A 17580-nucleotide genomic window follows, 5' to 3' on the forward strand; every position below is an offset into this window, starting at 1 on the left:
ATAATAAATTTGAAACATAACTCCAACAAAATTAATAAAATAACACTCTTCTTAAATTTATTTATTTATTTATTTTTTTTTTAAAGAAATGGTGGCGTAGATGGTGGTCGAAGTGGAAGGTGGCAGCGGTGTAGGTGGTGGTGATGGAAAGCAGCAGTGGTAATGGTGGAAGAAACCGATGGCGGTGGTGTAAGTGGAAGACGTCAACAGTGGTGGCGGTAATAGTGATAGTGGTGGAAGGCAGTGGAGGTGGTGGTGTTGAAAAGTAGCAGTGGTGGAAGGCGGTGGCAATGACCAGGGTTGGCCCTGAGATTAAAAAATCTTGAGAGGCCCTAAGCTAACTTTAAAAGTGAGGGCCCTCTATACATTTTTTTTTTTTTTTTTTTTTTTTTGAGGCCTCTTCTCATTGATCAAATTAAAACTTGATTAGATGATGTTTTGTCACCTAGAACAGCTGAACATTGCTTAGTCATGACATAAGCGATTTTCAATTGTTGAAGGAAAAATAAAATTTTCTTTTCCACAGTTGGTATATATATATATATATATATATATATATCTTTACCATCAAAAGCCTCAATATTTGGTTGAGAAACCGAATAATCAGTGTTGGACAACAACAAAAATGAATCCATTGGAAAGAAAACTATCTTCAAATTGTTGGAACCAATGTATTAAAACGGTGAGTATCGAGGCCTAGAGGCGTGTAATCGGTTCTTAAAGATAGTTGAAGCCTCTCCCACGTGCAACGGAAGCCAAATAGTAGCACTACTTTCGGGATTCAACTAAGTCCAGATATCAAATATGTGCTTTCATGAAGGTTGCATATCTTCTTCATGAACCTGTGTATTTATCTCTGCCCGATTAACTAAAAGTATAAAATTTACACACTCAAAGTCAATAGTTTGAAAACATTTTTTTCAAATCTCCTTTTCTCTCTTACTTGTATTGAGAGTGTGTCTTTAGTAGGCTACATAAGCCTTCCATTTATACTAGTATAAGTAGGGATATAATAAATTAGTATTAATGAAGCTATACTTAATTTTTCACTTAAATAACACATAAGTTAAGGTAAGTTAATATATAAGTTATAGAAAATTTTATTGATTCTACATTAAAACTTCATTAAGAATTCAGTTAGAGTTTTAGTAATTTAATAAATAATAAATTTGAAACATAACTCCAACAAAATTAATAAAATAACATTCTTCTTAAATTTATTTATTTATTTATTTATTTTTTAAAGAAATGGTGGCGTAGATGGTGGTCGAAGTGGAAGGTGGCAGTGGTGTAGGTGGTGGTGATGGAAAGCGGCAGTGGTAATGGTGGAAGAAGCCGATGGCGGTGGTGTAGGTGGAAGACGTCAACAGTGGTGGCGGTAATAGTGACAGTGGTGGAAGGCAGTGGAGGTGGTGGTGTTAAAAAGTAGCAGTGGTGGAAGGCGGTGGCAATGACCAGGGTCGGCCCTGAGATTAAAAAATCTTGAGAAGCACTAAGCTAACTTTAAAAGTGAGGGCCCTCTATACATATTTTTTTTTTTTTTTTTTTTTTGAGGCCTCTTAAATGATTTGCTGCATTTGGTTACAATTTATTTTATTTTATTTATTTTTTTGGTGGCCTATCATTCATGGGCCTATAAATTTTGAGGTCCCTTAAATTCTATGGCTCTAGGCGACCGCCTTGGTCGCCTTGGGTCAGGGTCGGCCCTGGCAACGACAGTGGTGGCAGCGGTGGTGGTAGCAATGATGGTGGAAGCCAGTAGAGGTGGTGGTGGTGGAAGGTCGTGGTGGTGGCAATGACAATGGTGGAAGATGGTGGTGGTGGTGGCGGTGGAGGTGGTTGTAGCGGAAGGCAATGGAAGGTGGCGACAGTGATGGTGGTGGAAGGTAGTTGTGGTGGATGGCAGTGGTGATTTTCAGACTTAAAACATAAGGGTCTTTTGAGAACTTAATTTTTTTAAAAAATTTACATAGAAATGAAATGGTCATTCCATAAGTTTAGTTGTAGAATGTATTTTTTTTCCTCGAATGAATTTCATTTTAATAAAATGATCATTTATGCTTTCAAATTCATATCAAATAAATAAATTAATTAATTAAAATCAACATAGAAATTATTTCATTTTATTTCATTCATGCATATCAGCATATACCAAATATAGCATGAATCCGCATAAGGAGGAAAGACATATAATGATATTTGTTAAAAATAAAAAATGACCCCATTAAGATCTAGTACTAAAAAGAACTATCATAAATATTTTATTTCCTTATATTCAATCAATCAAAAAGAGGATGAAGACTCTCCCTTCTTAATATGCTACTTAGTATGCTTCACCATTTCCTACCCATCAATTTTCTCATCTCTTCTACTAAACCGATAAGCCTCAACATTTATGGAGCCCACATCGATTCAAGAAGTAGAAGCTAAGTGTTAGACTTTAAGTAATGTGGAGGAAATGTGGGGTTAATGGGTTTAGTTAAGTGTAGACTTTCATTTTTTTTCCCTTTTACTGCTTTCTTCAAACTTGGTCAAACAGTGATGATGGAGACGGGTTTGAATGGGAGCATAAAGGTGATGGGTTGAATGGAAATGGTACAAAGGATATGGGTAAAATTGTCAGACAAAAAATTATTTAATAACAAAATAACTTTAAAAAAATACACTCGCCAAACATCTTTATGTTGTATTTTTTTTTTTTTTAACAGAATTCCTTATCAAAAGGAACTATTAATGAAAGGACATTTGGTGTTGTGAAGCTCCCCAAACACCACCTCAATCTCTAGTATTTTTTTTATATATATTTTTTATTTTTTATTTTTTATTCTTCAAACTTGGTCAAACAGTGATGATGGAGACGGATTTGAATGGGAGCATAAAGGTGATGGGTTGAATGGAAATGGTACAAAGGATATGGGTAAAATTGTCAGACAAAAAATTATTTAATAACAAAATAACTTTAAAAAAATACACTCGCCAAACATCTTTATGTTGTATTTTTTTTTTTTTTAACAGAATTCCTTATCAAAAGGAACTATTAATGAAAGGACTTTTGGTGTTGTGAAGCTCCCCAAACACCACCTCAATCTCTAGTATTTTTTTTATATATATTTTTTATTTTTTATTTTTTATTTTTTGTGTCGGTGATGAGTTTGATGACAAATTGAAAGGTTTGTTTAAAAATTAAAAAAAAATGAAATAAAAAAAAATCTAATAGTATTATTTGTTATAACTTTTTGTTCCATTATTGAATTTTGACTGAACTAAAATTTACATCATTTAAAAGGGTTTTTTTTTTTTTTTTCCTTTTAATCAAACACATTTAAAAGAAAAATTTTAAAATAAATCGTTTTTAAGTGGGGATACACAATTAATGATAGATGTTTTTATTTTTTTTATTTATTTTTAAAATCTCATACTTATGCTTCTTTTTCTTATCTTGGGCGAAGTACATAAGTACAACTGAAATAATGTGGCACAATAATTGCTGTGGAACAATAATTGAAGCCGTGTGTTTATTTTAATTTAAAATAAAGTTTTATTGTTTCATAAATTATATTTTAAATAAAATATCTTTAAAGAAAATTAATGTGATACCATATGAATTATAAAAATGTCAAAAAGTTTCCTATAAATTTATTAAAATTGTGAGAGTGTCTAACTAAGATTGCAGTTCCTACTTCTAAGAAAGTTAAAGTGGTACTTAAAATATAGCGATATTATGGGTAGGTGTGTTGTGGGCGGGTACAAAAGGCATTGACAAACTACCACACTGAACGAGTTACATGTGCACAGTCCCACACTGCTTAAGTAAGGGAAATATAAAGTATTTTATGTGGTGGTATTATCTCAAACTGGTATGAGGCCTTTTGGGATAAAACCCAAGAACAAAACCGTGCAGGCTCGGACCCAAAATGGACAATATCATACCATGTGGTGGAGTGGATCGTTATATAAAACATTTGATAGGTTTTTTTCATAACAGTAGTGCATATTAGCTAGAATGTCTAAATCTTTTGGTACTGATTTTCTAGCATGTTTATGGCGAATGAGTCACAAAGCTTTAAGGAAACAAAGTTTTTTCCTAAATATTATTATTTCTTAGATTAATTATGTGATGTAATTAATCATGTGATATAATATTAAACTATATTGTTATATTTATGCGAGTTCAATATTGTTTTTATAAATGTTTACTTTTATTTGATATTATAATATTGAGTTATGTAGTTAAATTACTTAGTGTGCATAGTAATTCAATTTTACAATATAGTTTATTTAATGTGTGATATTATTAAATTTGTATGAGTTCATGATTGATTTGTGTGTGTAATACAATAAACAAAAATTGAATAGTCTAACTGTGATATATATATATATATATATTTTTTCTTCTTTTTATTTATTTATTTATTTATTTTTACCATTTCTTATTTCTTGAATTTTTTTATTTTACGAGGGCATTTTAGTCTTTTCTTGTTTTACGTGTCGGACATCGTGGGGTGTGCCGGGTGTGTCCGAGAGTTGGTTGAGGCACTCCATTGAGTTTAGAACTCTTGAAAATGCACCGGTTGCCATTTCGGCATTTTTCCATTTTTTGGGCCCAACGGTCCCGAGTGGGACCCGATACCGGGATTGTTGTGCGTGGTATGTTATAGGTCCATTGCATTTCATGCATATTTATTTTGGTGCATAGTTGTATTATTATGGGTTAAAATGTGTGGTGGAGATTAATTTCATATATATATATATAGAAAGGAAAATGTGGATATTTTGGTAGTGGTGGGGCCCACTCCCCACTCACTTTCACTAGTGGCCATTAGGCCATCAATTGGCCTCACTTTCTTTCTCTCCCTCCGACAGATCCCTCTTTCTCTCTTTACTTCTATTTTTCTTTTCTTTTGCTTCAAATTTCAAGTTTCAATTTCTCTCTAACCATTAGGAGATTTTTGGTGCGGTTTACGGCAAAACGAAGAGCTCGGCGAGGTCTTCACATTGATATAAGCAATTTCAGCTTTGGCCAATCCTTAGAATTTTGAATTAGGGCTTAGAGAATTGAGGGTTTATCCTTCTTTGAGGTAGGGGTTTCTAATTCACATTTTCTTGGATTTTAGTGAATTACCTTTCATTAATTGTTGTAAAACATGCCTAAATTTTGGGGATTCTTGTAAAGATGACTTAATTGTCATGTATGTAATATGTGGTAATGTGCTAACTGTTATTTGAGGAGAATGCATACTTAAATGATGTATATGAGAAATGTGATTATATGTTAGTTGATGTTCTGTGCATAAGGATAACTATGTGGAATAAAATTTGTGCCTTGTATGTTTACTATATTAAGTCAATGTTGAATGAAAGCATGAATTACGTATTTTAAAATTTATTATGGAGAATATATGTGAAATTCAGTAATTGAATTGTGTTTAGAAGCACGAAGCATTCATGCATCCATTAGGAATGAAAGAGAAAGGGAAAAGTGTTTTTAAAACAAATGAAATCATTTTTGAGAATTTTTTTTTGAAAAGTGTTTGTGAAAACTGGACGCGTAGCAGGGGCCTAGTGGTCCGCGATGTTAGTGTAGTCTAGAGGGAAGAATGGTTGAGCTAACTAGGCCGGATGCGACGCCTTGGAGGTGCCTTTTGGTCGTGGATAGTTAGCCAATTCTCTCTTCGCAACGCCTTGGAGTTATCTTGAGTCGGATTGCACTAACGATTTGGAAGTTGAAATAGTAATGTTTCCAACATGGGGAGCGACATGGGCATGACATTGCACTTCATTGGCATACATGGTATATTTGTGACTTGGATGACATTGTGGTTATATTTGACGTTGTGGTTATAAATTATATCCCCGGTATAGTGTGATCCCATTCTCTTAATTTCTATTCTATATGTGGATTCATGGGATCATAAGAGGTGTGTATTAGTACCTCTTACTGAGTTTAGGCTCACCCCGAGGTTATTTAATATTTTCAGGGCTGGAGAAAGAAGTGGCGAAAGATAGTCCACCACAAGTCTAGTTCAAGGACTTGAAGTTTATTTTGTTACCTTTTGTGCACTTGTGCCCATTCTTTGTAAAGCTGTAACCCATGGATGTATTCATTACAATGTAACTAGAATCTCAGAGTAACACTTGTTGTATATTTGGAACTATGTATACATGTTATAACGAATGAGACATGGGGTTATATTTTGAGCTTTTATGGATGTCTAAATGTCATGTTTTATTACTGTAAATTTGGGTTTGGTTGCACATTAAGTTGTTTATAAGTTTTGGCTCACTAAGAGCCCAGGTCTCTGGATTATCAGGCTGCATATAACAGCTATCCAGGGCCTATCGGCCGGCTAACAAGGAGAATCAACCGACCAACAGAACCATCCGAGGTCAGAACGACCGATCGTCCGAGGTCAGAATGACCGACATACAGGTTAGAACGTGATGAGCACTGAAAAGTGCGCATTTAAACCCGTTAAGCTTAAGCATTCTAGTACCTTTATCTATCTTACTTTGCCTTTTAGACTTATTACGTGTTATTTATATTTTCAGGCACTAATCCCAAAATTGAGCTAACTCAGCCAAATAAGAGCTTAATTGAAGCAATCCTGAGATAAACCAAAGGAGGGAGCAAAGTGGAGAAAGAAAAGATCAAAAAGGAATCAAAGTTGTGCAGCTGAAAAGTTCGATCGATCCAACTTAGAGTTCGATCGATCGAACATCTATGATCGATCACAGTACTTCTCGATAGATCCAACCTTGGCCTTTGCTGAAATTCCAAGTTCGATCGATCCAACATCACCTTCGATCGATCGAACCCTATTTTATCCTATTCAAATGATTGATCTTATCCACAGCTGTACGCCTACCAACCACTTTTGTCCTTTTCCCCATAAATATCTTCGAAATATCTCAGCCTTGTCCTTATCCGGAGGAGTCAGACCACTTCGATCGATCCAAGATGCAGTTCGATCGATCGAACCCATCTTCGATCGATCCAAGTTAAGGTTCGATCGATCGAACTTCCTCCAGCGAGAAAAAGTTAAAGTCCAGCTCATTTATTCCGTCCTTCATCCAATCATTGGGGAATATGCCTTGCACGACCACAACTCATCATAGGGTGTATTTGACCTACCTATATAAGGAATATGATACACTTTTTGGATAGGAGTCTAGAGTCTCTTGACACACATTGAAAATCATCTTAGAGGCTATTCTTGGAGAGGAGGAAGGGGGGAAGCTAGAGCACCATTGGAGGAGATCTTCACCAACAAGGAGCAGCCATGGAGTTAGCCCTTGAGGGTTGGATCATCACTACCATGAGTGTCTAGACATCCTCTTGGGGCTAGAGTTAGCCCCAATCATGCTTTCTATACTCTAATCTTGTGTATTATCGAGGGATTAGTGTTGTATGATACATCTTGATATTCATGTATATATAAATCTTGATTATTTCATTGTTTGTATGGTTTAATGCTTCCAATTGACTATTCTATTCTATCCCCATGTCTATGTATGCTAGAGTAGGATATTCATGTGTTTATCTCTAGATTTAGTGTTTTTGATGCATGTCTATGTGTATTGATGCTATAGATCTAGAGATTATCAAGATGATATGCTTAATGAATGCTATTTTGGTTCATTTGATGGTTTATGCCTATTCTTGATGGTTTGTGCCTCTCCCTTAGTCTAGATAGCTTTATTTTCATGCTAGTAGTGTAGATTTAGTGTAGTGGTAGTGTAATGTTAGATGGGAGGACAATCTACTCTTGATGTTTGATGTTCCATGCTTGTGAGTCCAAATGGCATATTCCTCTAATATTGTGTTGCATGTGGATTGTGAGCTTAATGAAGGATTAATGACTAGTTATGATATATTGTATCTTTCACATGTGTTTAGACAATTTATTCCTCTCCCAATAGATATTTTGTACCTCTCACATGATGTTTAGATAATGCATGTTTAACTAAGTCATCCTTATGGATTGCTTGGACTATGAGCTTAATGAAAGGTTCAATGACTTGATTTGATATTTTGTTCTCTTCACATGATGTCTAGACAATATATTCCTCTACCAATAGATGTATTGTGGCCTCACACATGTTGATTGAGACAATTTGCACCTATTGAGTCACCCTTACCAATTGAATGTCTTTTACACACATAACATTGTTGCAACACATTCATTTCCCTCATTAGTCACTTAATTATGGTTTGGAATAGTATTGTTTGGTGGTGATCTCTACACCCCAAGACCTTTCCTTCTTACTTACTCTTTATCTTATTGCATTTTAATTAATTCTTTTCTAGAAGTAATCAACCAACCCAATTCTCTTTTGCAATCATTTGGTACGCTAGAGTCGAAGTTGAAATTCCAACACGTATAATCCCTTGGGACGATCCCTACTCACTCTTGCTACGTTAGTAGTAGTGTTGGTAGTGGTTTTTATAAATTTAAAATTGACATAAAAGGCTTTTCTTGAACCACACATTCACTACATTCAGTTTGGCGTATTGGAACGGCCGTCGTCAGATTTTGGCGCCGTTGCTGGGGATTTTAAATTGGCAACGTCGAATTGTGAAATTCAATTAGGATTAGTACTCTTTTGATCGTGTCTTTACTTTCTTTTTATTTTCTGTTTTTGATTACTTATTAAGTTTGTTCTTCATTAACAAGGTGCATTGAGCAAGGAGCTAGCAAAGTAATTCCAAGCTAAGGAGCAAAGCAAAGCAAAGGAAAAATTCTTTAAATGAAAAATTGCTAAGTAAAATTGCTAAGCTAAGCTTTTAATTTTGGAGTTGAAGTGCTAAAGGACTATTGTGAGACCTTCTTACTCAATCTCCTTAGTTAAATCGGGGGCCCACGTGGAGGCATTTATTTGACATACATTGCATTTGAAAATTGTGGTTGTGAAGTTTAATTGCATTGTTGAGAAAGTTGCTTATTCGTGTTGCATTGTGCATGCATGGTCGTCGTTCATTGAGACCTACTCTTGTCCCTCTTGATTTGCATTTAGAATCCACTATTAGGAATCCAAGGGGAAGAGGAAGTTCACATAGAACCAATCTACCAATGGACGCTCTCAATAATGATCATGTTGAAGACCTTGGTCACATAGACCAACAAGGCATCCTTCACCCTAATGTGCAAAATGATAATATGCAAGTTCCATTAGGCATGCCTAGGCCATACATTCATCAACCTCCTCAACAACAAGGCCAAATTCCAATGGGAATTCCAAGGCCAATGTATGCACCACAACCCCCCATCATTAATCAAGCTCAATATAACCAAGGTGTCCATGTTGCACCTCAAGTTGCTAATCCACCACTCGCATTCAGAGATCACTATGTGCCTAATGAGTATAATGCACCCACATGCATTCAATTGCCACCATTTAGAGCACACCATTATGAGATTAAAGCACAAACTATCCAAATGCTACCTAACTTTCATGGACTTCCTAGTGAAGAACCTTACAAGCATTTGGATGAGTTTCTTGAAGTTTGTTCTACCGTTCGATACACGGACATGCCGGAAGAAGTTTTAAGGCTGAAACTTTTTCCATTCACCCTTAAAGATAAGGCGAAGTATTGGTTTAACAACCTTAGGCCTTTTTCTATAACTTCTTGGGCAGAAATGCAACAAGAATTTTCGAAAAAGTACTATCCGGTTTCGAAGACCAATGCTATGAGAACCGCCATTAGAGAATTCACACATGGGGAGGGAGAAACTTTCCACGAGGCATGGGAACGCTTCAATGAATTGCTTAGGAAGTGTCCTCACCATGACATGCCTAAATGGCAATTGGTCCAATTCTTCTTTGAAAGCTTATCGGACAATTATAAAGGCATGGTTGATGCTTCAATGGGAGGTTCTTATATAGACCGGCAAGAGGAAGACGTGTGGCGTCTTTATGTGAGCATGAGTGAAAACTCTTTACATAGAACATTGTCATCTAGGAATGGTAGAAATTCTCAAGGTAGGAGAGTGTTGGCTTGCATCAAATTAACCACTCAAATGACATAACCGCCGAGATGAAGTCTTTATCTCAAAAGTTTGATCAATTGATCAATCAAAACTTGGCGAATCAAGTGTCTTCCTTTCCTAACCATTCTCCTAGAGCTCAAAATGAATCATGTATGACTTGTTCTAGTGTTCTTCATTTTACTTCTAATTGTCCTCATGGACAAATTCAAAATGAACCCATTAAGCAAGTTAATGCAACATTTGTGAACCAAGGGAACAATCCTTATGGTAACCATTACAATCCCGGTTGGAGGAATCATCCTAATTTTTCTTGGAAAAACCAAGGGGAGGGCTCGAACTCTTCCCAAGGCGGTTTTCAAGGGAAATACATTCCACCTCCACTTCAAAACCAAGGATCCCAAGGTTCAAGACCATATAACTCACAAGGAAATCAATTTGCTAATTCTCATTTTCCTAACCAATTATATTCTCAAGGAAATTCTAGAGGTTCTGCTTTTGAGGAAAAGGTTTTAAATGCTCTGGGCACTCTAGAAGCAAATACTCAATTGTTGCATTCTCATTCTCAATCAATTGCCAAGCTAGAAACCCAAGTAAGGCAAATAGCTGAAACACTTAATGCTATAGAGAAGGGAAAGATGCACATGAATGCCCCAATCAAATAACAATGTGTTGTAGAAACCAAATCCTCATTGGAAGGGCATAATGTTGAGCATGTCAATGCAGTAACAACCTTGAGAAGTGGTAGGGTAGTAGACAATCAAGTTAGAATGCCTAATGAAGAGAGTGAACCGGTACAACCTCAAGTTGTCACCCGTCCCGTTCCACACACTATTCCTCCTTCATTGCATGTGCATGATCTTGAGAATGAGAAGCCCTCAAATTGTGAGTTGAAAGATGATTTCCAAAGAGATTCATTGAAAACAGTGTTGAAAAATGTGTTTGAGAAAAGTTCTTTGAAAAATGTTATTCATGATTCTTCTTTGAAAAGTGATTTGAAATCCAATGAATCGAACAAGTCCAATGCTGAAAATTCTTTGAAAGAAAATGCTGAAAGAGTTTTTGAAAAAGCTCCATTTCCGGACGCCTTGAAAGGGTCCATTTCAAAAGAAAGGCAAAAGACCAAGAACAATGAGATAATGGATATGTTTAGGCAAGTCACAGTCAATCTTCCACTTTTGGATGTAATTAAGCAAATTCCGGCTTATGCCAAATTCTTGAAGGACTTATGCACCCAAAAGCGGAAGAACAAGAGCCAAACATCAAAAAAAGTGGTCTTAACCGAACAAGTGAGTTCCATTCTACAACACAACACTTTGCCAAAGTTTAAGGACCCCGGTGCACCTACAACATCTTGTGTCATTGGTGAACATGTCATCAACCGAGCACTTCTTGACTTAGGGGCTAGTGTTAACCTTCTTCCCTATTCGGTTTATGTCAAATTGGGCCTAAGTGAATTGAAACCGACATCGGTGGTTTTACAACTTGCCGACCGATCCATTAAGAAGCCTAGGGGGATAATTGAGGATGTGTTGATTAAGATTGATAAGTTCTTCTTCCCGGTTGACTTTGTCATCATTGACACGGAACCGGTGCCCAATCCAAAGAACCAAATTCCGGTTATCCTTGGCCGTCCTTTCTTGGCAACCTCAAATGCCAACATAAATTATAGGACGGGGATAATGAAGATTTCTTTTGGGCACATGAGAGTGAAGTTGAACATCTTTAACCCCACACCCAATCCATTTGACAAATATGAGGAAGAGGTTAATGTGGTAGAGAAATATCATGATCTTGCTTGTGAAAGGAATGAGCTTTTGTGCATGAACAATGTTTCAAAGCCTTCATCTTCATCTTCAGCATTACATACAAGAAAAGTGATTTCGAACTCTTGTTGTGAAAGGGCGTGGAAGCCCAAGGAAAGTTTTGACAAGGAACTCAAGACGTCTTTTGAGTTTACCCCAACAAGTTCTTCTAAGAACCATTTGTTGGGAGTGACTTGAAACATCTCTCATCCCAAAAAGGAGGGGATGCATTGCAAGATCTTTGATCCAGGTTAAAAGAACCCTAGGTCTTGCTAGAGACGTTAAAGACTAGCACTGAAATTCGTAGGATGTTAAAACCCTATTCCTCCCTCATTTCTATCTTGCATTTTGATTCTTGCGAAGTCTAGATACTGTTTTTGTGGTTCACATACATTGGAAGGAACTAAGTAAGGGATTGCATGAGCATTCAAGTCATTTTGAGCATTTAGGCATAATTTCGATCGATCCAAGTTTTGGTTCGATCGATCGAACATTGGTTCGATCGATCCAACTGTGGACTCGATCGATCCAGCTCTCATTTTGCACCCAACACTTAGAAAAATTTTGGACCTGTATCCAAATTCCAAAATGCATGCTCTCGGGATCTCCAAATTTTCAAAAGTTCGATCGATCGTAAACCATTTCGATCAATCGAACTACCTTTCGATCGATCCAACATATGGTTCGATCGATCATGAGTCCCAACACTTAGAAAAATTTTGGACCTGCATCCAAATTCCAAAATGCATGCTCTCGGGACTTTTCAAAAAATTTCATGTTCGATCGATCGAATTCCAAGTTCGATCGATCCAAGGTTCCAACACGTATCAACTCTTGAATCCTTAAACTTGTACATTCTTTATCCTCTTCGATCGATCGAAATCTTTCTTCTACCGATCGAAATTTGCATCTCATTAATTTAATTTCCTTTGATTTTATTTCAAAAAAAAAAAAAATCCAAAATTTCAAAAAAATGCCATTAAGAGTGGAGACCTAAGTTCGATCGATCGAACTCCATCTTCGATCGATCGAACTCTGCATATCGTGTTTTTAAAATATAACTGAGTTGGATCGATCACTTTGGATCGATCCAACTTCAAAAGGAAACCAAACCCTAGTCTCCCTCTTCTCTCAATCTCATCCTAATCCGCCAAAAACCCAATTCCCAATCATCTTCCCCATCTCCGGCGAGCAAATTCCGGCCAACTCAAGTCTCATTTTCCCCGCGGCTACACACCTTTCTCTCATCTCATCTCTCTCGGTTTAGAGGTAAACCGAATGCAATATTCTTGATTCCAAGCTTAAATTGATGCATGTTATTGATTTTCTATGTCGAATCATGTTATAAATGTGTAAATCGTCCATTATTGAAGCTTGAATTTCCTGTTACATGATATACATATACATATCCATTCGGCCGAACCAAATTGGGGATTGTGATGTGATTTATGGAATTTGGGGAGTGTTTGGGTGTTGAGGATTGGATGTTTGGTGTGTAGATAGGCCTACAAACACGTTTGTGTGGGCCCCGTGCTCTAGATCTCACAGATCTGCGACTTTTCAGATTCGGCATTCGCACAGTTCGATCGATCGAACTTGTTCTTCGATCGATCGAAGTAGTGAACTTCATTTCACTACCTTCGATCGATCCAATCTTGTGCACTTTCATGCTTCGATCGATCTAAGTGTTGGATTGATCCAATTCACTTCGATCGATCTAAGTGTTAGATTGATCCAATTCACTTCGATCGATCTAAGTGTTGGATTGATCCAATTCACTTCGATCGATCGAACTTTCAAAGATCACACATACACACTCCATTCATCTTATGTCGTCTTCATGCTATCTTTATATGCACAATGCTTGTGATATTCCACATTGGATGCATTTCATACCTACATTGCTTAGCATTACTCACATTTCATTATTATCACAAATTCATGTCATCCATATTTTGTCTATCTTATTTGACATACATGTTTCTATTATGCACTTAAATTCTTATATATCTGGCACTGACTTATATATTGAAATTTTCTTGTCTTTTTACAGATCATGCCTCCGCGGTACAAGAGTACAGCCAGGAGATCTTCGGGGCCACAGTGACCCCGCAGACATATACGGCCCAGGATAGAGATGGTTGCAGAGCCATCTCATGCTCAGGAGGAGCCCGCACAGGCTACTCCCCCTCAGTCCCCATCCCACGAGGCTGAGGAGGGAGCTGACTACATGCCATCTACATCTCAGGCTCCTCCAGCCTTCACACCATCACCTTCTCCTGTGCGCCATCAGGCAGATGCAGCCGCCATGCCATCACCGCAACCACCTCTACCGGCTCAGCGCCGTGACCAGTTACTGCCGAAATATGCGGCCATGACCGTGGCTCAGGAGTCGTACTTCGATACTGAGTACTTCTCTGAGTCTATCCTGACCCGGTCTGGCTATCAGGATATCATGCAGCGGGGCCTCTCAGCCATCCTTGCCCCAGTCACCGGCCTTGTATACCCGCGACTAGTGCAGCTATTCTTTCAGCATCTCCGGCCCTCGCCACGATCTACCGCAGAGATGATCACTACACTGGACGGCCACGAGATTGTCATCACAGTTGACACTCTTGCCCGTGCTTGCCGGTGCCCACATCGGTGTCCACTGAGCTTGCAGAGACATACCCGAGGCTGCATAGGCCTTCATTTTCTGACATGGCTGTCTCCTTGACAGGCCATCATGCCGGTGGTCAGACATTCGCCACCAGGACCTTCTTGCCTGACGACCTCTGGTTCATCGACACAGTTCTCTTCCAGAACATTTACATGGCGGGCCACAAGATCCAGAGGCGTCATGACTACTTGACAGCTCTTTACGCTTTTTACACAGGCTGCTGAGTATCTATCCCAGTCCTCATCTGGAGCATGATGAGGTTGATGTATGATTCTTTCATTTCCAGGAAGGACCCTAAGCGGTCCAAGGTCCTGCCCTTCGGACACCTCATCACGCAGATCCTTCTTGACCAGCGCTACAGAGTGCCCCCAGATGAGGAGCCCCTTGCACGGTCCAGCTTCTATAAGAAGAGCGACTGGAATAAGAGCTACAATGCTCTTATTCAGAGTCTTCAGGAGCCAGCTGTAGAGGCAGCAGCTGAACTAGAGGAGGACGTAGCAGCCATGCGAGCCGACATCACTGCCTACCGAGCTGAGTTCACCTCTTTTAGGGCGGATGTCATGGCTTGCTTTGCCGATCTCTCCAGCCGACTCCTTGCACTTGCACCCACACCTGCACCTCTAGCCACTGCAGATCTTCACGATCAGGCCTCCTGAGACTCCACTTCCAGTTGTTTTATGCTTTCATTTCTTTTATTCTAAATCTGTATTATACTGTCACTATTACTGTATTATACTTTGCGGCCGGTCTGTCGGCTTTATTATTTTATTGATGTACCTGCACTTTATATTCTCTATATATTGCTTTTGGATTATGGATGTCTCTTAGTATCTCATATTTGTATGTTTGACTCCATCAGGAACACCACAGTGACTTCAGTGAGAGAGTGCTGCCCAATTTTTTAGGACCACTCTTACACCTCTCTCTCTATTCTCTATTTATCCCATTTTACACTTGCATGTCCGCTGTGCACTAATTATCCTATCTTGTTATCTAATGAGTTTATCCGAGTGCAAACTTTTCAGGACCACAGTTTATCCCAAGTTTGGGGGGGCTATGCCACCCACTTTGGATACTTCTATCCCGATCATTCATGTCTAAAGCACTGGTATACTCTTTCCTTTGTTCTCTTCACACATTGAGGACAATGTGCAGTTTAAGTTTGGGGTTATTGGTGTATATTTCAGTGTTACTTTAAAATTCAAATTTTGAGCATGTCTTGTGTATTTGAGGGATATTTCTATACTTGGTCCATTTCTAGCTATGATTTTAATCTTTTGAGGACTATATTGCTTAAAATTTAAAAATTGCTTGACTTGAGAGTCCAATACTCCTTGTATGCCTTGAGGATGCCATTTAGGAGTAAATTTTTCAAAAGATTGATATCTTGCTCGCATTTGTGGTCCACATCATCCTGAATTTGTGATTGTTTTGAGATTCATTCTAAGACTCTACACTAGCACCGGTGCACACTAGCATTCATTTGTGGGCTACATGCTTTGTTGATTATTGAATTGGTTATATCCCAATTGGGCTAGTAGTGCATTGAAAGCTTTCATTCTTGATAAAGGTGGATAACAACCCCTTTTCATTGAGTAGCCGGGATTCTTGCCTCATTAAGCAGTGAACTTCTCGCGCCGAAAGGTGGAGGGCCCAAACTCTAGGTTAATAATTGATTAAAAAAAAAAACAAGTTGCAAAAGCAATAAAAGTGAGGACTTCTCTCAAAAGGCGAGAAGTGGAAAATGATTAGATGGTTATTGTCTTAATTTGTAGCCTAGTTGATTTGAGTTTGTAAGTCCGTAGGGGTGTCTTAACACCTAATGCCCTAAAGCCATCTGGTTTGGGAGTCATTGACCTAACGCTCGCTACATGAATCTTCTAGAAAGCTTAAGAGATCAACACATTGCACAATATTTCCATCTTTGATCCTCAATAAAATAAAATAAAATAAGAAAAAAGAAAAAAAAATAGAGTGAAAAGAATAAGCGCACCTAGAACAATAAAGCTTTAATAAAAGGTCCACTCTCTTATCTTGATGATCGGTACTAGATTTGTGTGCTAGTTTGAGGGTAAGGATGTGATTACTTCTCTAGTTGGCTAAGATAGCAACACACTTGATGCCGGACCTCTCACATGGATTCTAGACTTGTTTCGATTTTCATGATCATTTTCTTGATGTGTGGAGGACCATGCTTGCTTGTTTGATGTTGAGATTTTGGGAAATTGCTTGGAAACGGTTGAAAAATTGCATACTTGAGGTAGTTTTCTCCCAATGCTTGTTTGCAATATTGGTGCCTCTTTTGAAAGAATGAGCTTAATGTTTGTGGGTACCATTTCTGGAAACCCTCACGAGACTTCACTCGTCCACTAGGGGTAACCTAGGGGTTTAAAAGGCTTGTTGCATATGCTAAATGCAACCGTGTTCCCTACGAAAATGGTGTTATCATTTTACTTGCTTTCCAGTTTATACTTGTTTAGTTGTTCATTTCATTCCTTTACTTCTTAGTTCATTACTAGGGACTAGCAATATTTAAGTTTGGGGGTGTGATGAGCACTGAAAAGTGCGCATTTAAACCCGTTAAGCTTAAGCATTCTAGTACCTTTATCTATCTTACTTTGCCGTTTTAGACTTATTACGTGTTATTTATATTCTCAGGCACTAATCCCAAAATTGAGCTAACTCAGCCAAATAAGAGCTTAATTGAAGCAATCCTGAGATAAACCAAAGGAGGGAGCAAAGTGGAGAAAGAAAGGAGCAAAAAGGAATCAAAGTTGTGCAGCTGAAAAGTTCGATCGATCCAACTTAGAGTTCGATCGATCGAACATCTATAATCGATCACAGTACTTCTCGATAGATCCAACCTTGGCCTTTGCTGAAATTCCAAGTTCAATAGATCCAACATCACCTTCGATCGATCGAACCCTATTTTGTCCTATTCAAATGATTGATCTTATCCACAGCTGTACGCCTACCAACCACTTTTGTCCTTTTCCCCATAAATATCTTCGAAATATCTCAGCCTTGTCCTTATCCAGAGGAGTCAGACCACTTGGATCGATCCAAGATGCAGTTCGATCGATCGAACCCATCTTCGATCGATCCAAGTTAAGGTTCGATCGATCAAACT

Source organism: Cornus florida, unplaced genomic scaffold (assembly GCF_030987335.1).
Source record: "Cornus florida cultivar Cherokee Brave unplaced genomic scaffold, ASM3098733v1 CherokeeBrave_3.0.0_Hap2_Chr03, whole genome shotgun sequence".
NCBI lineage: Eukaryota > Viridiplantae > Streptophyta > Magnoliopsida > Cornales > Cornaceae > Cornus > Cornus florida.